Source organism: Vidua chalybeata, chromosome 1 (assembly GCF_026979565.1).
Source record: "Vidua chalybeata isolate OUT-0048 chromosome 1, bVidCha1 merged haplotype, whole genome shotgun sequence".
Lineage (NCBI taxonomy): Eukaryota > Metazoa > Chordata > Aves > Passeriformes > Viduidae > Vidua > Vidua chalybeata.
This window is the reverse complement of record NC_071530.1, coordinates 110989355-111013602: the sequence shown is the minus strand read 5'-3', so window position 1 is coordinate 111013602 and position 24248 is coordinate 110989355. Positions and strand designations below refer to the sequence as shown.

General features: G+C 43.2%; 1 protein-coding gene across 1 annotated transcript in view; it reads right to left on the bottom strand.

The window, feature by feature from the left end:
- The window catches only part of MAPRE2 (microtubule associated protein RP/EB family member 2), a 97712-nt gene extending 89015 nt beyond the window's left edge, over positions 1–8697 (bottom strand). The window contains exon 1 of the mRNA XM_053938245.1: positions 8679–8697. The gene's annotated coding sequence lies outside the window, so the exon portion shown is untranslated. The remainder of the gene's footprint in view (positions 1–8678) is intronic.
- Positions 8698–24248: the final 15551 nt, after the last annotated feature.

The window sequence follows — 24248 nt, the reverse complement described above, 5'->3', positions numbered from 1 at the left end:
AGGATAAAAGCATCTTTGACTTTAAAATCCATATTCAAAGGACAGAGATACCTATGTCTCTTGCTGTGGCAGGAAGTCTGTAATCTCGTGTTCTACTGTATGTGAATAAAAAAATTCTGCAGCATTCTCCAAGGCTAATAAAACAGTTCTACTCCTTATAGAAAGTCTGATGATTCTAAGGAAATTGTAAGTTTTGAGTGAGTTCACAAATTAAACAGAGCATGTGAGAGAAAAGAAAGCAGTTCAACTGAAATGCAGAGTTGTGAGAAATTGAGACAATCTCATTTTCCTTCCTATCTGTGAGGTCCTCTAGCAGAGGTGCTTTCTCTGGGCCAGCTTCCTCTCTTTCCACTTCAGCAATGACTGACTAAACAGTTAGTCAGTTCTGACATTCTTGGTTGAGTTATCCCTTCTTTTGAATTGATGTTGCCAGACAAAATGGGGAAATCTGCAGGTGTGGGTGAAAGGAGGAGGAATATCACAGGAGATGAGCAAGACCAGAAATCAGGATAGGAGTACTAGCATGTCATAAACATAAGCATAAACACAGCACCATGCAGCTGTAAATGTAATCACACTTTTTACCATTATAACCAGAGGAAATTGCTAAAACTTAGTTGACCAGATTTTAGCAGCCAAAAGCAGGAGAGGTGAGTACACACCTGCAAGCAAGGGGCTGGTAGGTTGGTCTTTACTGAGGAGGCACTTCAGCAGTACCTGTACTGATAATGTCACTTGCTGTTGCCAGCTTCTTCCAGGCATGCAAAGGCCAGTCTTAAAACCACATTTTGCTTTCCTGAGCAAGAATAGTTACAAGACCTCCTCTAAATCTGCCTGTATCTAGTGAGGAAGCAATGTTTTAAAGTATAGAATTTATCTGCCTGCTGACATTTCACATTCAGGGGGAAACTTACGACTGAGTTTTAGTTCTGATTGGTTTTGTAGTCCCCTCTCTTCTCTTCAGGGTCCCCCTGGATCAGAAGCTCTTGGTTTAATAAAGCAGCATGTTCAACCTCTGAATGCAGAGGCTGCTTCTCATTCCCCTTGGTCAAGCACAGCATTTTCTGGCTCTGCTGCACAGCTGGGCTGAGGCTAACCTGTGGTACCTCTTTCCTACTGAACCCAGGGCCAGGCTGGGAAACAAGAGAGTTGTCAAACAGCAACCAAGGCTCTGCCTGGTAAAAGGTGGGGTTCAGGTGCACAGCAAGCAGAGTGGGGAGTATCTGTGGCACAATCAGTCAGTGTGTTTACTGTTGGTCCAAGACTGGTGGTCCAAGGCCACCCAGGGATAGAGGCTTGGAACTAGGTAACCTTTACTGGTGCTTTCCACCCCAAACCATTCTACGATCTCTTCTGTTACTACGAAAAGCGGGGCATCCTTTCAGGCAAAGGCCAGAGGAAATTAAAAAACAAACTGACAGAATAGAATTACTGCCAATTTTGCGGTGAAGTCAGGATGCATCACGGATAAAGAATGTGAAAAATCTTATAAGATCATCTTGTAAGATAAGAAAGAAAGGGGCACTCCAGGAGCAGCCTGAGATCAGCAGTGCGTGGATGCAAGGTTCTTTCCCAGGCACAAAACCAACTACCCTGAAGTGGCTCGAAGCCCAGATCTTTTGTTTTCTTAACAAAGTTCTTTGCCATCATCTGGAATTATTTAATCTGCACTTCAAAGGTCTTCCAAGAGACAGCCTACCTAGAGCTGCTGTTCAAAACTTCACCAAATGCAATTTTCCTGTGAAATTCCCCAGACTGGTTTCAGCTGCCCCCTCACAAGCCCTTCTTCTACAGAAATGTATATTCCTAGAAAATTTCTAGGGCTTGTTAATGAGACTTGAGATATTCACAACCAATTGTCAATACCTAGTCTCTTTTACCTCTAAATTTCCTGCTTTCTTTTGATAATATTTCCCATTATTATGATTGACACCAAAATTCATGAGGGAATTAAAGGGTTAATGGAGTTGAAAGGAGCAACACTGACTATAAAAAGTTACTGCAATTAATAATGTCTGAGAACTTGAGCTGCAAGAAAAAGATGCAAAAGCTAGTAGAAAAGAACTAAATTAACAGCTCTAAGTGTTATTCTGTATATGTGGCACACTTTGGGTTGGTGGATTTAAATACCCAATTGTTTGGCAATCATTTAGCTCTAGAGCAGACCTGCAGACTAACCTGTTGAAGCAGAACAGAGCTCAATGAGTGGAATGTCCTACCCTGCCTACTTACAACTCCAGGGAAAACCCAAAGCACATGATACTGGGGAGCATCAAATGCCAAGGAAACTCTTTGCCCTGTTGGTGCAGTCTGGTAGTGGGAATTTAAGCAATGATAAGTGATGAGGCAGGAGCTCTCTGCTGCCTCTGTGATTAGCTTAATTACAAACAGAAGTCCCCTGTTCTCCTTGTGTATGGGTCTATTAATACTAACTATGTGCTCATGCCATCTGCCAAGGAGCCATTTCCAACTTTACAACACACAGCAGACAATACTTGCAGGTGCTTGGAAATGTGTTTATTTGGCCATTAAATCCACAAGACTTAAACACTGCCAAACAATATTTGCATTTGCAGGTTCTCCTGCAAGACAGTGTCTTCTGAACTTCTATCAGACATGAAGAATTCTGGACTCTGATGGAAACCAAGAGAGGTCTTAATCTATTTCTTCCATTTTGCTTCTTAGTCTGTGTTTTTGCGTCTGGCTCACAAATATTCTTGGATCCAGAACTGTAAGGGATGCCACATTCCCAGCAGAGACGAGTCATGAGATCGAAGGTCAGTTTCAAATGCCATATTGCAAAGAAGCTTCCAGAATGCATGTTTCTACTCAGTCTGAATATAGTAATGCCAAACAAAACACGTTGTTTTCCTGTGATAAAATGTAATACGCTTTACTTGCGGTGTCATTCAAGCTCTCTGAAGAGATTGTTACTACTCTGTATTCAACCCAGGATTAATTGAGGCATAAAATGGTTACCAGATCAAAGCCTATTTTAATAAAACTCTTCCATAAGTAGCAGCTTGAGAAGATATTCAGCCATTTCACATTGCATGTTGTACAAACCAGTGATGCAGAGAGATGAGAGACACATTTCCCCTGCGGACTTTAATGATTCTATCAAGATGTACTAGATTAAAACAATTTAGGTGTCTGAAGCTTACAGCTGATAGACCTGTATTATTACATCCTTCTCACCTGTCAAATTTATGCAGTATTTGTATTTTCTGACAACTTGATATATGTATGTGCTTTGGTATTGGTAATTAGACCAACCTGAAAGTTTACATTTATGTGTATGGTAGATTATTCAGTGTTAGGACCCTACTAATTTTATCATTTTTTATCAAATAAATGGTGTACTCAATATCTGAAATTGCTCTGCTGAAGAAATGCTACTGGCTTCTTCACAGAAAGGGGAAAAGTAACATGGTGAGCCATTCTCAGAAGAGACCAGGTTAAAGACTAAGCTTCTACTAAGAGAATCATTTCTAAACTTTTAAATAGGACAAATTTGACATCTGGGGCTTTCAAAGGCTCAGGGGAATGAAGCTGGCTGACTGTAAAACTCTTCAGCACAAGAGAAAAGTTTCTAGGACTGAGGAGGCATTCAACCAAGATCACTGAAGCTCTCCCCCCAAATTTTGTCATGTTTTCATCTTCTGTACTACATGTCCTTCTCCTCCTCATTACCATTGGGCATCTTTTTGGACCACTGTGAAGAACTGTCCCCTCTTTAGGGCGGCAGTTGCTAATCATATCTGAGCATACTTCCCCCTTGTGAAGCTATTCTCTTGCTGAGGGGCTCTGTTAGCAGGATTGCTTTCCTTCAGTCCTTTTAAAATACTTTTTGTTCATGGCTATAATATAAATAGCACAGGTCAGCCCTGCTGCTGGCTGCTGACACTGGGCACTGCTCCCAGAGCAGGTCTGTGCCTTAATCCTGTCTGCCCTGCGACTGCGCGCTGGGGTTGCGCTCCAGCTCGCTGGGGACAAACACAACATGAAACTGTTCTGAGATCCAATTAAAAAATAATATGATAAATGCTTTCCCTGACACCTTTCCTAGAACGTTCTTATTTTTGGGATCCTTTCCCAGCAGTTCAGGTTTTGCATTCTCCTCTCCCCACTCCTGAACCCTGCTGCCAGCACCCTTTCCTGTCATCTGACTTTCCAAAAGGTAGAAGACAAGTCACTGCTCTTTCCCCACCTTTCCTGCAGGCAGACTAAACACCAGTTTCTCTTGCTGCCCTGAGAGCACCCATTGCTCTGCTAGAGTTCAGTTTTCAGGTTCACTTCTCCTGCAGACAGATGTAGTGGAGGCTGTCAGCAGAGAGGATCTGCATGATCCATGTGGCAAAAGCTGTACAGGGAATTGCCCACATCCCCTCACCTTTCCATCAGTGACAAATCAAGCCCCACTGAAACTGCAAGGATTTCACATTAGCAGTTGTGGCTTTGCTCAGAGGACCTGGGCCAAAACACTGACTTTTATATACACACGTGTACCTGTACCTGCAGTAAAATAAATAATATACATAAAGGTGCTGAAAGGCTCACAATCTCACTTAAACTTCACCCAACATCGCCGTGTGTGCCATCATGACAGAGTTGTTTTTTGGGCCCTCATTGACTCAGCATGCTCCCACTGGGACTCTGCATCGGCTGCAGTTCCCCCTCCCATGCTTCATGCCAAAATCTGCCCAGCCCAACTCGGTCTGACACAACCACTTGCAGTTTTTAACATGATATAGTATCACTCCCCAGAGCTGCCCGAGGGAAAATGCATTCCACTCACCTAATTGCATTAGTCTAATGTTTCTCCCTCTTTTGGAATTAAGCTATTAAAAAAAAAAATACTGTATTAAGGTTTCAGTGTTGCAAGGCTTAAGGGAAAGACGATCATGATAAAAGCTATTGTAAGGTAAATTCGAACTATATGTTTCAGCCAAAGTTTTTGTAATTTTGAAAGCCCCAAAAATTATTAAATGTCCCTGTTTGGGCAGGACACAGTTCTTTTTCTTCTTAGTGGATGGTACTGTGCTCTGTTTTTTGGATTTAGTATGAGAATAATGTTGATAGCACACAGATGTGTTGTCTATTCTTAAGTAGTGCTTACCCAAAGTCAAGGATTTTCAGTGTCTCTTACTCTGCAAGTGAGGAGACACAGAAGAATTCAGGAGGGTGCACAGCGAGGACAGCATATTTAATATTAGTGGTATGCTATTATTACTATATTTTGTTTCAAACCTTACATTGTTGTTAACCATAAGGTTTACTTTTTCTTTCCAATCCACTGTGGGGGCAGGGAGCGAGCTGCTGCATGGTACTTAATTGCCTGTTGGGGTTAAACCACAATAATAAATTATTGTGGTTATCCATTTGGAAGGGTGGGTGTAGTGTGGTGGAGGGGATATAATTTGGTTTTTATCTCCTCCTAATGTTTCACTGGCATTTGGAAGAATGTTCAAAAATAATACAGAAAAATGCCAGATAGCCAGATGACAAATAGCTGAGAATACTTGGATTTCTAAGAGCTGAAAGAAACCTGATTTGTGAGTTCTGTCATCAGAGAGGGGCCTTAAATTTAGAATATCAGTAAAACTAATAGAGGCCATTGCAAACAACACCGTAAGGCTGAAATAACTATCCCAGCCCAAGACTACTAGTCAGTATCATCAATGCATAGGTTTTTTCCAATGCACTTCAGACAGACTTTATGTCCTCCCAAGGAAGTGATGCCTGCTGTCCCTGTGGACAGGAAGCTTCTCCTGCCTGAGAAGCAATAGTGATGACACAAGAGACCCTTTTGCTTCTCAGAGGAAGGGGCATTCTATAGGAGGACTTAACTTTCAAGAACCACAGAAACAAAATTACAGGAGGGGCAAGGCTGGAAAACCACCACAGTGGCCAGCTGGTCCTACATCCCTGCTCAAGCAGGGCCATCCTAAAGCACATGGTGCAGTATTGCATCCAATTCTTGAGTCAGTCTCTCAGTGAGGGAAACACCACAACCTGTCTGGGAAATCTGTCCCGGTGCATAGCCACTGCACAGACAAGAAGTTCTTTCTCATGTTCAGGTGGAACTTCCTGTGCATCTGTTTCTGCCCATTGCCTCTTGTCTTATTGCTTGGCATACTAAGAAGAGCCTGGCCCCATCCTCTTGACACTCTTCCACCAGATGCTTACAGACACGGATGAGGTCCCCTCTCAGTCTTCTCTTCTCTTCTCAAGGCTGAACAGGCCCAACTCCCTCAGCCTTTCCTCATCAGAGGGATGCTCCAGCCCCTTAATCATCTTCATACCCCTCTGCTGGACCAACTCCAGGAGCTCCAGGTACCCAAACAGGTACCTGGCAAGTGGCCAAATGTCAAAAGCTTTAAATAAGAAGAAAATACCACTGAATGACCAAATCTGACCACCAGGTATTCTGATACAGCCTGACAGGACAATTGGCCAAGTTATACCATCCTCCCTCCCATGGCACATCTCACAAAGTGAGGTCATAGAAAAATATCCGTATTTTCCTGACTTTGCAATATCTCCAAAAGGCATAGGTGTCTCATACACACCAAGCCTGCAAGACATTGGCTGCCCCACCTGCTGCTGTGCCTGACCTTTTCCTTCCTTAATAAGCTGATCTTTTCACCTTAGGAAACTCAAGTAGCTCATGGATTTTGTAGGCAAAGTTAGAGGCAGACTGAAAGAAACCATACTTACCTTCAGAAAAAGTCAAATTTATCAATTGCTAATCATTTCTGAAGCCCTTGGTGGAATCTTAATAGATTTTATAGCATCTCAGTCAACTTTCCCTACTAGGGACAGTATGAAACTTCACTACTGCAGCAGTACCATAAAGCTTGAGTGATTTTGGAAAGATGGAGAGTTTCCTGTAACTCAAACCTTCACCCACAGGATAAGGCAGTAGGTGAGTCAAGGGGTCTTAACCCTCCTGCCCTGGACTTTGGGGATGATTTTCACTGCAAGGGTTTCACTAACAAGAAGCCATTCAATCTCAGCAGTGGTTGCTGACAAACCCCGTGTGAGACAAAGACAGTTTGTGCTCTTTGTATTTTCTCACTCATTGGGCAAAGCCCCATCCTGCACATCCAGTTGTGTGAGTAAAGACATAAACAAGGATTAAAGCAGGGGTCCCTGTACCTCAGAGAAAAGACACAGAGTGTGTGTATGCTGAGGATTTGAAGTGCATTCAGCTCGTGACTTGGGCATCCTGACATGACAGTGAGTACAGCTGCTCATACAGCTGGTGAATAATAAATACCTCAACATGCCCTTGAGATGATACTTCTAAATACTTAGCTCTTCACTGAAGTAGTCAGAAGCCTGACTAGATTCACCCTGCAATAGTGTTCCTGTAGAAGTCTTTACATGGTTCATTTGACTTTTAAAAGAGATTGTCTTTTGTAGAGCAAGTGCAACTTACCAAAATAACCTTTGAGCTGCATAAGGCTTTGTTTGAAATACTATTCTGCTATTCCACTTCTCAAATGTCATCTCAGTCTCAGTGTTTATCTTCTCTTAAAACACAGCAAAATTGTCAGAGTATTTATTGTAAAATGTTTTCACCTTCTTCACAGCTCTAGGTTTCTTGCTACATTAAGTTATCAGCTATAAGTTATTAGCCTCAATTCATTTGCTACACACTTTGGGGCCACAGATAAAAAGCAACTATCCCTTTGGGAAGCAAGTACAAAAAGGACTATAACTCACTCGCCACAGAAAGCACCAGAGGGCTGTTCATTTGAATTATCAGAAGAAGCTGATCAAAATGAAAAACTGGAAGTAATTGGTGGGGTGGGGGTGGGGGGTGTTTTGCACAGCCTCACTCACTTGTGCCACTACTGCATGGGAAGCTTGTAGCTTCAGGTAATGTTTGTATCTGCCCATAGTGCTGCATCCTTCCTCGCAGGAGCTGTCACCCTTGGTCAGTGGATGCAGCATGCTGAATCATCAGGCTTTTAAGTGTTTTCCCTGGAATGGGATTTATTCATAACAAAGCTTTCCTACCATGCAGCACACTGAAGGAAAGCTCCGTTACCAGAAGCTGTTTTGGATGCTCACAGCTCAGCAGGGGCATGCAAACTGGTTATATATCGAAGGATTTTAAATTCATGAACACAGCGCACCACGGAGCCAGCCAACAACTCTCCTGCTTCCCAACTATTCACAGCAACAAAACAAACACACAAACACGCTTCTCGGTGCTTCAGCCCGCTAAATACTAATTAGTCTCTAAGTGATGCAACTCAGCATAATACTCCTGGGATTTTTCCGGCTTCACTGCCACAGCTTAGCGGACTCGGTTCGAGTCAGGAGATTGTTTTAGCACCGTCACAGCGCTGAAAATTCACTCCCTTTTTTTTTTTTTTTTTTAATTTAAGAGCAGGGAGCAGTAAGCTCTTCTCTGCTTTCCCAAAGTACTTTGGGCCCCACAGGCAGTGGGTGAATCAGAGCGCCGGCCACCACCGCCCTCCGCCCCGAGCTGCCCACGGGTGAAGGGATCGCGCCCGTCCCGTTCCCCGCGGGGCGAGGCGCTCGCCCGGGGCGCACGAAGCCGCCCCCGCCCCGCCAGAGCCCCCCAGGCGCGGGGCCCCTCCCGCGGGGCGCGCCCGGCCGCTCCCGGTGCCAGCGTGGCACGGCCCCGGCTCCCGCCTCACCTGCTCCGCTCCCCGCCGGCAGCAGCCGCCTCTTTTCCTTTCTCCCGCCCGCCCCGCTGACAGCCCGGCTTTGTCCGCCCGCCCCTCTCCGCTCCGCCCCGCGCGGGAGGTGCCACGGGAACCGCTCCGGGCACGGCAGCGGAGCCCCGGGACAGTGCCCTTCCCTGCCCCGCTGACAGCATCCCGCCCCGGCGGCTTCCACGCACTGGGGATCGACTGCACCAACCCGCGCCGGGATGCAGTTACTATTATTATTATTATTATTATTATTATTATTATTATTATTATTATTATTATTATTATTATTATTATTATTATTATTATTATTTTGTTGGTTTTATTTACTTATTATTTCTAGTTTATACTTTTCTTTTCGTGCAAGGTTAAGCCGCGGGTCACGGCGGTTCCCAGGGGAGCGCAGCCCGGCACCGTGCAGCCCCCGCGGCTTCTTCCCAGCCGCCGGCCCTGGGGCGCCCGTCGGACGGCGCTGGGGCTGGGAAGCATCTCCAGCATCGCGACTCTTGGCCGGCTGAATCCCCACGGCTCGGCTGTGAGGCCGGTGGGACCCGCCGGAGGGGCAGAGCGCAAGAGCCGGCTCTGCAGAAGGAGATGCTGATTTCCAGAGGCTCTCCGAAATCACTCCCTGCGGCAAAACCGTCCCACCTGCTCTCGGAAACGGAGCTAGCCAGGGAAGCTGTCAGGCCTATCTTTAGTTCTTTGCTCCACAGACGGACTGTTAGTCATGCCCTGCCCACATGGAGTCTAGTGGTTTGTGCTGTTAAGCTCTGTGTTATGTAGCCATAAATGCTGAGGGGAGGTGATCTCTGTGTAGGATGGTTTCTCCTATTTTTGTAAGGGTAGCTATCAGTTAAGGCTTGGGGAAAAAGGGAAATAGTGCAGAGTCTTCCTGCCCTTGCAATAACACCTGATATTTCCCCCAGGAGTTATGTTAGGGTACATCATTTACATGAAGATGAAATTTAAAATGGGGGGAAAGTCCCTCCCAACCCAAGCTGTTCTGTGATTATGCATGTCAGAGGAAATTGTGCCATTCCCTTCTGGACAGCTCTGCGTGAAGGAGCAGGGCTAGGATTCAGCTTCTTCTCCAATGTTTATGGGACTTCTTCTGCTGCATATTTCAAGGGACCCCCATGTCCCTAGGGATGCCTAGACCCCTTACAGAGCTGGTACAGCAGCTCTGCTGTCCCAATTAACTGAAAGAAAGGGCAGCCTAAAATTGCCATGAGGGATACCCATGGAGTCTCCAACCCTTCCCATTGCTGGAAAAAGAGACCACCCCCCCTTCTTTAGGAGCAGTTTCAGCCTGAATTTGAGGTGCAGAGGCATTCACCACCACTGAGTGACCCTGTGGTCTGAAGGGTGCAGAGTAGGGCTCATGGCAGCTAAATCTTTCATGGCAGAAGAGCAGTGACAGCGCCATGCTGCTGATGAGATGATGCTAAAACTATGAAGCTGGGCTTGGAGGCCAAGTATGCTCATGAGGTCATAGATGTCCCTTGGGGAGCAGAGGGGAATCCCAAATATAAGTGTTCTCAGGTAATGCAGAGTGGTTAGCCCCTTAAAAACCTACCACTCAAAACCAAAGAAATTTTATGGCTTTTTTTTGTTTGTTTTTGTTTTGTTTCATCTAAAAACACCTGAATTTTGTCCTAATCCTGTTGCTTTATGTCATAGTGACAAAAACCTATTTCTGTGCCCGCAGAACAATTAGAGGATTTTAGTGCATCTGCAGACTGCATTTAACTGAGTTTGAAGATCAAAAGATATGCTATTTTTGTATGGTCTTCTCTGTGACTCCACACAGCAGTGTTTGAGGCCCTGGTGGATGATTTTGCCATCAGCATGTGCCTAAGTATTTCAGGAGTTGTAATCTTCATTGTGCAGAGCCGAGAGACAGAGTCAAGCTAAAAATCACCTCACCCATGAGCACAACCAGTCTAAATTCCCACGAAAATCTGCCGACTCAGGGGACCTGTGGTCAGGTCAGTGCTGACTGGTCCCTCTCTACTGCTTGAGGCCCCTAGCATCAGAGGTTGAGAGGTGTATTTGGTCTCAGCTTTGGCCAGGTGCTTCCACACCTGTGACTTCCTAAGCCTAAACAGCCTCGTCTGATGGATATCATCTCTCACAGCCTTCAGGTTTTGAATGCCCAGAAACAAGAACTTTTAAAAATAGAGAGGCTTATTATAAGGTCCATGTAAGGTCTGTGGATTTATCAGCCCTAGAACATGGAGGCTGTTGTCTGTGAGACATCCTGACATGCTTCCTTCCCTCAGACACTTCCCATGTTTCTGTTTTATACCAACATCAGCATGAGCACAAGAACCATTGCTGCAAAAACAGTCACTTGCTGCTATAGTCCCTCTGCAGTCAACTTTGTTTCCCTTGGCAGACAGATGTTAGGATCACGCACATTCCCTAGCATCACAGGCATCCTGGACAGGCAAACAATATGTTTGTGGCCAGTTTGGTTTTGTGCCATGTTCCACCAATGGTGCTAGAAGTAGCAGCTGGTGCTGGACTGGGCTGACAAACTGTCTTTACCTACCAAAACAGTTTTTAAAATAAACATTTATCTCATCTCTAAAACTGGATGTTTGTTGGCTATCTCTTAATAAAACCTGCTTTGCAGCAAGTGAAAAAACAGAAGGTGATTCAAAGTTGGCAAAGGAAAGGTCAAAGCAACACACCTGGGTCCTAGCTTTCCTTCAAACGCAGCAAGAGAAGCACCTACAGATACAACCGTGACCTGGTCAGAGCCTCAGGGAAGTGCACCCACCTTCAACTGCACTCTGCTTCCAGGAAGAAACGATGGCTTTCCGTTTTTTAAGAGCTCTTTGCATGTGATCTCCAGTCACTGATTGAAGAGTTGCAGTTGGGTTACAGGACATAATCTCAGTAGAATTTATTACCAAAGGCTTTTTCCTGAATTCCTTTGACCCTGCAACCTCCTTGATGTCAGCCCTCTGCAGGGTCATGGCTGAGGAGGGAATATGGCCCTTTCACTTTCATTCTTCATAGCTGTAATTAATTCTCTGCATCATCTTCATCAGTGAGTGCAGTTAAAGGAGGAATAAAAGGGACATAAGTCTGTCTAATGCAGAACTGATTTAGGTGCTCTTCTGCCAGCATTTGGATCTGACCAAACCCACAGTACAAGCCAAGTGTGTGGTTGAGTCTTCTAGCAAGGACATGCACTTAAACATCCATGTAAATACATCTATCTGAATATAAAACTTAGCACTGTCACTTGCAGGTGCTTCTCTGTTTCTTCATTTACTATTTCATTACTCCTGGATAGTGACTTCTTTTTTATTTACAGTATCCCAAAATATGTCAGATATTTCCCATTAAAAAAAAAAAAAAGGAGAGTTAAAACCAACATATCCTATACATAACAGCAGCCTTTGTTTAGAGAAAATCTAGAAAACAAATTTGTCTCAGGATAAGTAATAGCACTTCCTAAAAGTCACAATTAGCTTATATTGTTGTTTTGTAGAACCTGTTGAAGGAATTGGTTTTCCCTCATGCAAAATTTCTACTCTACCTGAATAAAACCTTTTCAGACTTTTTTTTCCCCTCCCTCTTCTCCCCTGAACAACTGTCCTCCCAAACCACATTTCCCACAAAATGTTGCATTTGGCCAAATCTTACCACTTGGTATCCAGAACCATCTGAGGAAATCCTCAGGAAACCATAATCTCTTACTTTTGCTCATTTCCTTACTCTCTTCGTTGGGATATTTATTTACTTTTGGCTTTCTAACCCAGGTGCCTCCAGTTTGTCAGGAAGCACTAAGCAGCCCAAAGCTGGTGACTCTGCCCAGCACCACTGAAGGCTAATCTGAAACCCAAGAATGAGATAAATGAGATAAATTGTCACTGTCCCCTGGGGTGCACCATCATGCTGCAAGTGTGCAGCCCTGCACACACACACCTGTGTGGCACACTGAAGGCCATGGGGTCTCAGCTGTACACAGTGCCTCTGCTACCTCTTTTCCAGCAGCCACAGTGAGCAAAGCACAGGGAGGGAAGGGGGAAGGAATGAGACTTGTGTTGTGTTGACAAGGTAATCTGATAGATACTTTGGTATCTACAGAATGGTATTTTTTACAGAAGTCTTTTCTCTATCAAAGCCTTCATAAAACAGTCCCCAGGATGCTTTAGTGGTCTATTAAATAGTTTGGTTGGATACACACAACCTATTTTACCTGGTGTGTGTGGAACAGGAACGATATATCAGCTATCACTATTAATATTTTATAGAAATTTTTAGGGGTTAAGTCTGAAAAGTCTCACTCAAGGTCATCACCTTCTGTGTTCTGTTCTCAAAGGCAGGCTCAAATAGAGCAATTCCCAGCCCATACAAGATATGATCATTTGCTTCTGTTGCCATCCAAATTCATTATTTCCAGCAGGGCCAAAGCAGGACATTTTGGCATGGTCCTGTCCTCACTCATCTTGCTTGTGTCAGGGAAGAGCAGCATTAAGTGGTAATTGTCTCAGCCCAGTTCCAGAATTAAAAATTAGGTTCTTAGCTGTATCTACATATTTGCCCACTCTACCAGCTTCCCTGGAGAGCAATCCCTCTTCTCTAACCTCTCTATGGCCCTGATATCCCCTCTCACTAGAATGAATGAATGAGTTTTAAGAATGCATTTAATTTAAGGGGTTAGGACCCCTTTATGAGGTCAGACCCAAGTGCAGCCTTTTAAAATGGTTTTCTCCAGGGAGGGGGTTTTTCAAACTCTGAAATAATCAGATAGTGGTGATAAATGTATTCATTTAAAGGAAATTGGCAACATTTGAAAAAAAAATAAAATAGATGCTACACTCAAGTTCTTTACAAGCACTTATGCAATGCTATCTATTAAGGTCCTTTTCAGGGAAGCCCCTATGTATGCACCATGTATCACGCCCACATCTGTTTTTCTGACTAGGATGGTTTTTTGAATGTATGCCAAACCACTAATTTCCAAAGGAGTGCACAAATCCTTCTTAGCCAGTCTCTTCTGATTCATCTTCGACCTTAAAGTTGCAGTATTTGAGATTGTCTTTCATTAGATGGAAGAAGTTTTCTATCAGTGAGAGCCTGGCTAATCAAGTTGCTGAAGTCGTGAAGTTAAATCTCTCTGGGTCCGTGAAGTGTGAAAGATTTTTGCAAGGCTAGGGACTGCTTCCCTAATGCCAGGAGGATTTCTGGATTGGATTGTCATTACATAAGTTAGGAAAGAAGAAATCCCTACAAGATTAATCTAACACTTGTCATCAACAGTAAAGAAAAATTAGGCAGCAGTTGTAGTGGACCGGCAGGAGGTTGTTGTTCAAAAGGTGGTTATAGTGTAAAAAGGATTCCCACTGTGCATGGGGACAGTCCCCAGCTGCTGGAACCTACCAGATGCTAATCAGGGGGAAATATGTTGAGAATGTGAAAAGCAGTGAGGCTGAAGATCTTCTTTCCTTGGAAACTTCACCTACCCAGAGATGGGATCATAGTGGTATCTGTGGGACAGAAGCAGATGGATGAGCAGACACTGTCTGTGGCACTCAGCAGAGGAGGCAGATAGTACCTAACCAAGTGTGGAGCTGGTCCCTGTACCCCTACAGCACCGTGGGAAGTTCTGCTCCTGGAAAGCAGCAAAACTGACAAATCATTCTGTGAGTCTCTGATTCTGTGGAAAAGGTTGCTAATGGCAATGTGCCATTCTACAAGGTCTCCTCACCCTCTACAGGTGGCCCCCAAACTGTGCAGAATTCAGGAAATCTTCAGTTTTGAAGGGCCAGGATTACCGTGATTACAACTGGAAGAAATTCTGCTCCCTGAGGGAATAATTAGGCAGCTGAGTTGAAACTTAGTGTTGAACCACACTTTCCCTTTACAGTGGTTTTCTTTTGGAACTTGGAGGGTAATTCCTCTTTGAAAACATTGTGCATATTTCACTGTAACAGATGCTGGAGGGAACCATGTTGTTCTTTCCATGACTGTCAGGAGCGGAAGCAATGATATGAGCGGTAAAATGAGGAACCGTCTCATCTGAAAAAACCCACTATTTTTTTTCTTCCTGTAAAGCTGAGGTCACATTGGGTAATCACAGGAGCAAGATGCACTGCCATAACCAGATGCAAAGCTATGCGCTTCCTTAGTGGCATGGGTTAAAACGATTTAGTTTATGGCATCTGACACTGAGTTTTTCCTAAATAAGGAAGCATGAGTAATCAGATATCTCCTGTTTTAGTATTACCATAGAAACAAGCCATGCAAGAAGTAAATGAACTGTGTGTACAGAGCTGGCTCAGGTCTTATTGATTCTGTAGGAATAAAACTAGCAATGGTGGAAGAGTTCCGGGTCTGAATATCCCAGCCAGCAGAGCATTGAAAGCCCCTAACATTGTTCACGCCGCCACCATGTGTTTCTTTGTTCTCGATGAAATTAATTCTGGGCACTATCCGTGCACGCACATTTGGCTGTCTCACAGTAGTGACTAACAGTAAGAGAACAAAAACGAACACGTTTTCCCCGTCAGGCTGTAGATTTTCTAGGAGCGGTTCACAAATTATTTTGCTGTATAAAAGAAGAGATTTTGTTAAATATTACTTTTGAAAAGGTATATCCAAATTAGTAACTGTTAATATATTACAGTGGCTAATAAGAAAACTAATGACAAGTGACTAAACCTTTTCCCATGGGACTGAACAATTTGCATAAGCAATGCCTACCTCCACAGGTCACTTTCTCTCCCTCAGAGACAGTAAAATTTAAAGTTAAATGTCATATGACAGAAACACTCCTAAAAGGAAATAAGGGAGAAATAACAGACTCATGAGCAAATACCATCATTGTTGAAGTTTAAAAGCTCCCTGGTTGTCACTTACATAAAAATATAAATATTTGTGCCATCCTAATAGCACAAGAAAGAAGTGAATAGAGGTCTGTACCATGACTGCTGATATCAGATTTACAGCTTCAGAGTTTCATTGAAAATCCAGGCATGCTGTTTCTATAGAATGGAAACTTGTGTATAACTGCTGACAACACACATATCAGCTAAAGTGATTTTGGTGATGTCACTGACCATACTTAAACAGGTAATAGAGATCTCTGAAAAAAGATGGATTAATATGAGATGGTGAAACAGCTCAGTTTATACGGGATTTAAAGGAGTTCTTTGAAATGCTGTCATAAATGCAGAAAAGCACAAGTCTGGAGAGTTACAAAGGGCAAACTCCTGCAGTTCTGGACTTGCAGTGCCCTGCTGATGTTAAAAGAGCAGCTTCTCTCAGTCATGATAAGAAAATGCATCCTGTATCCTTGCCCTACACCATTGCCTCCTTTCTCTCCTGCACCACATGCATGTCTCTGTCAGTAAGTGCTGTGGGTAGCGCAGCACTCCAGCAACAACATATTTAAATTGTCAGGGACTGTATTTTGCAATGAGCTGAACATTTTGGCAGCTGTTTAGCCAAGGGTGTTATCCTTGGCATGGCATTTGCTCTGCTTACAGGAGCAGGCAGTGGCTTTGCAGAGGGAAGTGCCAGTGAACCTAAGGGCCACAAGTGTGCTAGAGAGGGGATATCCTGGACAAGATGTGGGCTAGTGCTGTGGATTGAAGCCTTTAGCACTTGGAGTTTGTTAAATGCATTTATATGTGTAAATGCATGGTATCATCTGGTTTACTTTTTTTACAAAAATAGTCCATTTTGTGGCTTCTGCACCTGCTGCACAGTGGGGAAAGCAGCCCTGTGAGGAAAGCCAGGTGATTCCCTTCAAGAAACACTCCTGATGTGAATAAAAATCTTCATGTCAACATGTCTTTTAGTGACTGGGCTTGGAGTTTCCAATTTTCATCAACAGCAAAAGGCAAGCAGAGTTTTTCAAGTGAGCCAAGGAGTTCACCATGCTCCACACCTGCAGAGTTTCAACAAGATCTCAGTCCCCAGAATTTAATTCCCCAAGTCTTGCCTAAGCTTACTTAAAAAATAATCAGTTGTCCAAAGTCCTAGAATCAAAAGAGACACCTAAATAACTCCAGAAATTTCAGAAATTTGTTAGTATTTGGCATGAATATTTGCCTTTATTCTCAAACAGCCTCCAATTTTTCATGATGAGGCTGATGATGATGATAATAAGGAAAGTCATATCAGTCTTGTCACTTAAAACCATCCTTCTGGGTTTAATGATTTATTTGAAGATGGAGAAATATAACTCTGCATGGTATTATTTGTTAAGCTTGAAATTTGAAAGCAAGTATCACTGTAATAGACACAGAATATACATTGTAGACTCAAAGAAGGTGGGAATAAATAAATAAAAAAATACCATAGCAAACATTTTAAATTCATTGGGATGTGTTGATTTTGATTTGTAATAAAGGACATTTTCTGTATTAAAGAGGATAGTTGTCTGGGAGCAAAGCCAGGAGTAGCAATGGTGGGAGAAAGAGCGAAGAGAATTACACAGATATTTTTGTTACAAATTGTCCAAAAAGTAGCTGCTTGTAATAGTTTAGTAAACAAATAGTACTCACAATTAATTGCATTCCAGATGCCCTGATACTAATGAGAGTCCATGGAAAGACACCCAATACCAATAGTTTTTGCTTTTCACTACTCCATGTGCTTTGGGGGAAGCAAATATAAAAAAGAATTGCAACTAAACCCCTTGCAAGTTCTCTTCCCTATCCAACATTACTGTGTTTAAAAAATTAGCTGTCCACAAAAGTAAGCTTCTCTCAGCTGCGGCAGTCGCAGAGGAACTTTGGAGAGGAGATGAGCTTTGCCGCGCTCATTCCTGCGCTGCTGCGCTGGGGCTGGAGCAGGCGATCTGTTATCTGTCCTTTGCACACACAGCCGCGCTCCCCCTGCCCTGCAGCACTCCCAGTGTCTCAAAGAGACAACAGCCCAAGGGAGGAGTGGGGGTCAGGAACGCGTCCATCGCTGCTGCCCCATGCACCTCGGGATAAGGAGGTGTCGCTGGCGCAGCGGCAAGACCCTGAAGACAAAAGTGGGCTGGCCTTCCATTGTGGGGTGGGGTCCCAGCTCAGGGGGCCCCATGTCCCAAGGGCTGTCACTTGTCACAAGCCTTGCCAGCGCCCTGGCTTGCTGCCCCTGTGATCGAACAGGGACAAAGGGGAGTAATCTGAGCTTGCATCACATCCCGCTCTGCAATGCTGAGCTCTGGCTCTCCCTCTTCTCCACCCATCCCACAAAAACTCCGGAAACTGAAAACCAGCTGCAGGGAAGTCGGCGCCTGAGCCCACATGAGGTGATGAGGAACAAGAAGGAAACACCGTGTGCAATTTCAGGGCTTTGCAGCTTGCTCTCCACGGGGGGCACCTTCGGCACAGTAACCTGAGGACTGATTGCTACTCCTAGATACACGAAACACAACTCACAGATTGTCTGTCCTCAGTGGTGAGTTACAAAGAAGCTCTGGATAACATTTGAGGGCATTTCACCTATGGACTCCCAAACAAATATTTCTGCATGACTTTCTTCAGTGTAGCTTCAATGCACTCCTCTCTGTGGTGCCTGACTTTGCTACTCTTCAATGCACTCCTCTCTGTGGTGCCTGACTTTGCTACTCCCTGTACAGAACAAACACTTCTGTGCAGTGATGGGTCTCTAGGCTGACTTAAATCAGTTTAAAACACAATCAGTTCTACCAAAACACTCAAAGACCTTTTCAGTAACTGGAGACATTCCATGGTAAATTTCATTTTGGCATGGAAGAACTTCAGCTGTACAGATATGCTGAAAAGTTGTCCAAAACAAAATAAAACAAAAACCTGCATTTTTCCTAGTTCTTACATTTTAATTGAAATAATCTACACCAAAATAGAACCAGAAATAATTCAAGGAGAAACTTGAAAATGTTACCAGTAGAAACTTGAAAATATTTGAGGCGTTGAAGGCAAAAATTGAGCCTGAAACCCTAGCTGGGCCTAAACTGACATGTCAGACTGGGGTGTATAATATTTTCATCATTTCCATAAGACTGGAATTTTCTGAGACAAGTGTAATGCCTAGTCTAGGGGAAAATGTCCCTGCCTATGGCAGGCGTGGTTGGAACTAGATGGTCTTTAAGGTCTCTTCCAGCCCAAAGTGTTCTTTGATTTTAATGTGCATTGTGCACAACATTCTTATGCTATTTATCATTATGCCATAACATATAAAAATTCATAGTGCATCTGGATCTAGTTTCTCTCTCCCACTCTCTGTTATAAATATATAATGAGAGAAGAAAAGCTACACAAAGAAGAAACCAGCCAGACCAAAAATGTGGCACCTCTTCTGTTCAAGGAGTGACAAATGGACTCTCTACAGCCAGGAGAAAGGGCAAGTGAGGTAATATGATAAAGACCTCTATTAAGTCCTGAGAAGACCTGAAAAAATAATTTGGGAGTAATTGTTTGGTTTTTTTTCCCAGAATAAAGGAATTTGGGGTATACCACACAGATTTAGGTGGCAGACTGGGAAGAGATGCAAGAACAAATGTGCTGTTTTTGCACAACAGGTATCTAGGCTGTGGATCTCAATGCCATGGGATGTTACGGATCTAAAAGAGTTAAAAGTGATTGAATACATTAATGAAAGAAAAATCCACGGGGGCAGTGGAACAGCAAGATGCCATCTCTGCAGCTGCAGTCAAAAAAAGGCTGGTAACTATATTAAGAGAATGTTTCTATATTACTGCCTATTTTTATGTTCTACCCAAAGTAGGTAATATTTGTTGCTGCCAGAGACAGGATCCTGAACTAGCTAGACCTTGAATCTGATCCAGTGTATCTGTTCTTGTGATCTTACATTAATTTTTAGCAAGAGAAAAAAGGTGGGGTATTTTAGTACTCAGGACTTTTAAACTTTGAATCCTCTATGTACAGTTCCCAGATTTGAGTAAGAAGAACTTAAATCTTATGGATATCAAATCAATACAATGATTTTTTAGAGACTTGGGATTCATGAATAACAGGGCTATAATGCTTAGTAAATCAGAACTTCTGTATGCCAAAGGAGTCCAAAACTGAGCATCAACAATAAACATATTCACAGCTGTTCTCTGATAATTTTGAAATACACAATGGATTGCATTATTGTTTTGGTGCAATTTCTGATTTTCAGATAAGTCTCTGGTAACATTATAAAACAGAAGTCCTTTCTCCACACATATTTTCCTTCAAAAATAACAAGAATCAACTGAAGATTCTTGGCAGTTTGTTATGAATTGTTCAGGACCTACCTCTGCTAAGTGTCACATTTTTGGTTTTATGTTATCAAGTTAACTTCAAAAGACTCTGATTTTAAAAATTCTAATTGAAAGATTAAGAATGTGATTTGTTCTACTGCAGTTTTGAATCCAAGGGAGAATTACTTGTATCACAATGTTGTTAATTTGAGCCACAATATGGTACTGTATATAGTTTTATTTTCCCCCTCCTCTTTTATTTGAAGCTCTGATTAATAAGTCACATTCACAGAGGTCAGAAAAGGAAGAGAGATTAAAAAGAATATATTATTGCTTAATATTATCACACTGCATAGGATCCAGGCTTAAGCATCTCTTTGATTTATCTCCCCTGGACAGGATGAGATATGGTCTACAGTTCATGGCTCGCTCCTCATAACCAGTGAGGCAGAAGTGAAATGCAATGAAAATTGATCAATAGAAGACACCCGATTAGCAACATATGAGCAAAGAAATGACTTGTGAAGAAAGTGAAAGAAAAGAGCATGTACCAGCCAGCACAAACAGACAGAGAGACGGACACACACACAGACTGACATAATTTGTTGCTCCAGAAAATCAAGTGGGGTAAGCACTCGATCCATTCAAAAAGTGAAGAGTTCATTGCTTCATCTACCTCAAAATCTCACTACAGAGATTTGACTACAGAAACAGAAAAATAAAATTTCCTGCTTTCTGATAGTGCTCTTTCACTAATTACCAGAAGATGACATTTTGGAAAAATGAAGAGTAGCGTCACTGCTGAAGAAGACCTCATAGCAAAATATGTCTTTGGTTCTTTATTCCATGTTTTTTACTTGTAACATATGGCTAGTAGAACACTAGAATTCAGTGAGAATTAATTTAATATAGGGACTGCTTTGGTTTTCTTGGGTCTGTAACAGCATAAAAACATGTTGGGGAAGTAAATGCTTTCCTTCTTATCTGAAACGTGGATCTCTTACGTGGTCACTTGTATGCTCTCAGCATAGTAATAACAAATGATTTCCCCATCTGTGCAGGCTCACTGGTCTAATATGGAAGAAAAATAACTTCTGTTGTTTAGATGAGCAATGAGGGAACATGGATCAAACACGGTAAACAAACATCCAGACTGAAGCCATACAGCATTCAAGAGCATGCCTAGGTTGAAATGTGTTCATATAAAACATTTATAGACTACTTTAAGAAGGGAAATCATAAAGAATTGGGCCTAGTTGTTGAGAAATCATGGAGAGAAAAGGGGTCAAATATTTACCATAAATTTTTCATTACGAGTAGCACAAGGCATTCCTATGCAGTATTTTATAAGGAAAATATTTGTTCCCCTTGAGACTGTTAAGCCATCCCCAGGGATTTTCACTTTCCATGCTATGCCCTATTTCAGCACCTACATATGCTTGCAGATCTTTTGCTGTGATTTGGTAACTATGACTATTTCCCTGACAGACTTCTAATTGAAAGCAGCGTGACAAGCTGTAGGAAGCTGTGTCTCCACAGGCCCACTCCTGCTGCTGCTGCAGAAAGCCAGCCTTGCCTGCACAGCCTATTTCTGTGCTGTCCCTGAGCCACACTGTGCCCTGGCAGAAGCCTTAAATCAGAAACAGCCAGCAGTGTCCCTGCCACTGGCTCAGCAGCATAGTCACACTCCTGCACTGCTGTGGCTGCTTCTCCATGGCACTGCCTGTGCCCATGGCTCCACCAGCCTTGGCACTGGAGCTGCTGAGCTCAAGTGGCACTGGCCAGGGGGCACATGGAAATGGGGAAAGCAAAGCAATTCCACCTCCACCCCTTCTTGCGACTTGCAGGAATAAAAATTTGCTCATTTGGGGTTTTTTTTTTTGTACCAAAAATCAGAAGATTTCTTGTTTCCTGATCCCAATAGTGATGCCAAAAGAGCAGAAAAACAGCACACTGCAAAACCTGTGAACAGATACTGCAGGATGGGAAGCCTCCAGACAATGAGTAGGCGGGTACAGCTCCTGAAGGAAGCTGCTCCCTCTTTGTGTCAGGGTGAGTTTGGTCCGTAGTGTTCACCCTTGGGCTGATCCTTCCCTTTGTTTTCACGTTCCTGTACAATAAAAATAATCTAGAAACCAAAGGACTAAAAGGTAGTCTTATTCTCTTCCTTTTTGTGTTTTCCCTCTTCCTCCAAGGAACAGGAAAGCCTGTCAACAAGACACAGCACGCTGGCTTGTCCATAGCTGTGCCTACGGCACTGGGATGGTCCCAAGCGTTACCTTGCAGCCACTCTGCAGGTACAAGACCAGACACCCCGTGATTTACGTGTTTGGGCAGTGGATGTCAGTTCCTCTTGATATGCAATTTGGTGGGAGAGAGTAAAGAGCTAAAAATACCACAGTGGAAGAAATCCGCTGAAAAGCAGGCATAAAATAGTACACATTTTAAGTGCCAGGATGCTGCAGAAGCACCCAAAGGCATGTTTTTTAAATCAAATAATTTTGAACCACAGCAATTTGTGCTAATGCGACACCTGACTGTACACAGCTAATGAAATCTGTGAATGAAACACTTCTGCCAGCTCCCTGCCTTTGAGGTGAGAGATGCTTGTTGTTTTCTGTCTCACATGCCCATAGGTCTTGAGCTAACATTTCTAGAAGCCAGGGGCAGATTCTCCCCTGCCTTCAATCAAGCAGGTCCAGAGAGACCCTGGGGCTGTCACCTCATGGCATCTGGCCTTTGCAAACACGTGGATATCTGTCAGGACATAGCTGCTTTTTGCTGAAACAGCAGTGGCTGAAAGCATGCCAGTGTATTAATACACTGTATTATTTACAGACCTGCATGCTGGGCCAAGGTAAATGCTCAGCAACCGAGTCACCTCGGTCTGAACTTTTCTCTGTTGCTTTGAAATTTCACTTTATGTTCTCACGGTATCTGCCACTGCTGCTGTGTTTATTCAGTTTGCTGTGTGCTTCAGATTAACCTACAGTTCTGAGTTTTCACAGTCAACACAGCCTCACTGCTGAATGGGAGATCCCATGCCCAGCATTACTCATTCTCAGAAGAATGACTAGAGGAGCTCTCCAAGGCCACAGGAAGCCATGCCAGACCTATTTCTGATTTGCTTTTATTCTGAGTACTTCCACTAACCCTCTTACACTTGCAGAACTATTGTTGTCTGGGAATTTTGCATGAACTATAAATAAAAGCAGCAGAACCATCCCTAGTTTCTGAAGGAAAGATGCTCTAGGTTATATCTTAGCATGCGACTGTATTTAGAGTACTGTGAACTTCTCTCCTTTGTTGCCAATGGGATGTGGAGGGCAACTGGACACAGTCTGGCCTTCTCATCATAATCTCCCAAATTCACATTTGAATTGTGAATTAAAAACTGTGACTTAACCCCAAATTTCATTCAGTCTTAGTTCAACCTGTGTATCCTGCATGCATGCATGCATATGGGGATCTTTTATATTACCCACTATTTTTGATCTGAGAATCTTCTTTAAATATCCCTGCTAGATATGTGTAGCTGTATTTATGTTGCAGAATCACTTCTCAAAATGTGCAAACAGAGGTCACAGTAATGACGTGCAAAAATCAGGTAGGCTTTGAGTTTGTTTTTAAAACCTAGTTTAAGCATTATGGCATAAAGTGTAGCTGATAAAAGGACAAGGAGAAAGATTAAAAGAGGGAAGGAGCAAAAGAAAGATGTCAGAGGCCCTTTAGATACTTTGTTGCATTAATTATACTTGAATTAGGTTGTAAAAAGAGAACATGAAGCAAAATGCCATGGGCAGTTGATGCACATGGAGATTTGGTGACATACCCAGAGCCACCCAGAAAACCTGGAGCAAACAGGAATAACCCTTGCCTCTCCAAATGGTTTTAACTTTTGCTTGATACATCTTCTCAGTCCTCTGGGGATGTGTCTGTGGGTCAGTATTGCCAGGACTGTAGAGTCCATTAACATGGCTGAGATTCTGAAAACTATTGAAAAATATAAGTATCTTAGAGGATCTTGGGTACGTTAGTAGTGGAAGGGAGAGTAAGCAAAGATGACGAGCTATGCTAGTATTTGTGATAACTCTTTGAGCCTTGATGTGCTTGCAGAGATTTGACAAGGCAGAGGTAAATACCCATGCAGTCCTTGTGTCCTGGGCCATCCCTTCTGACCAGTTAGGTCCCTGGGTTCCCAGTGACCAGCAGCAGAACCAGCAGTGCTTCCTGGGGCAAGCGGGAAAAAGCCTCATCTTATGCAACTCACTAGCAAAACTCATTCAGCAGTGCTAAAATTTTCCCCAGGACGTTTTCTCCATGTTTTTCTTGAATGCTTTGCTTTCTCAGGTACACCTTTCTTCTGC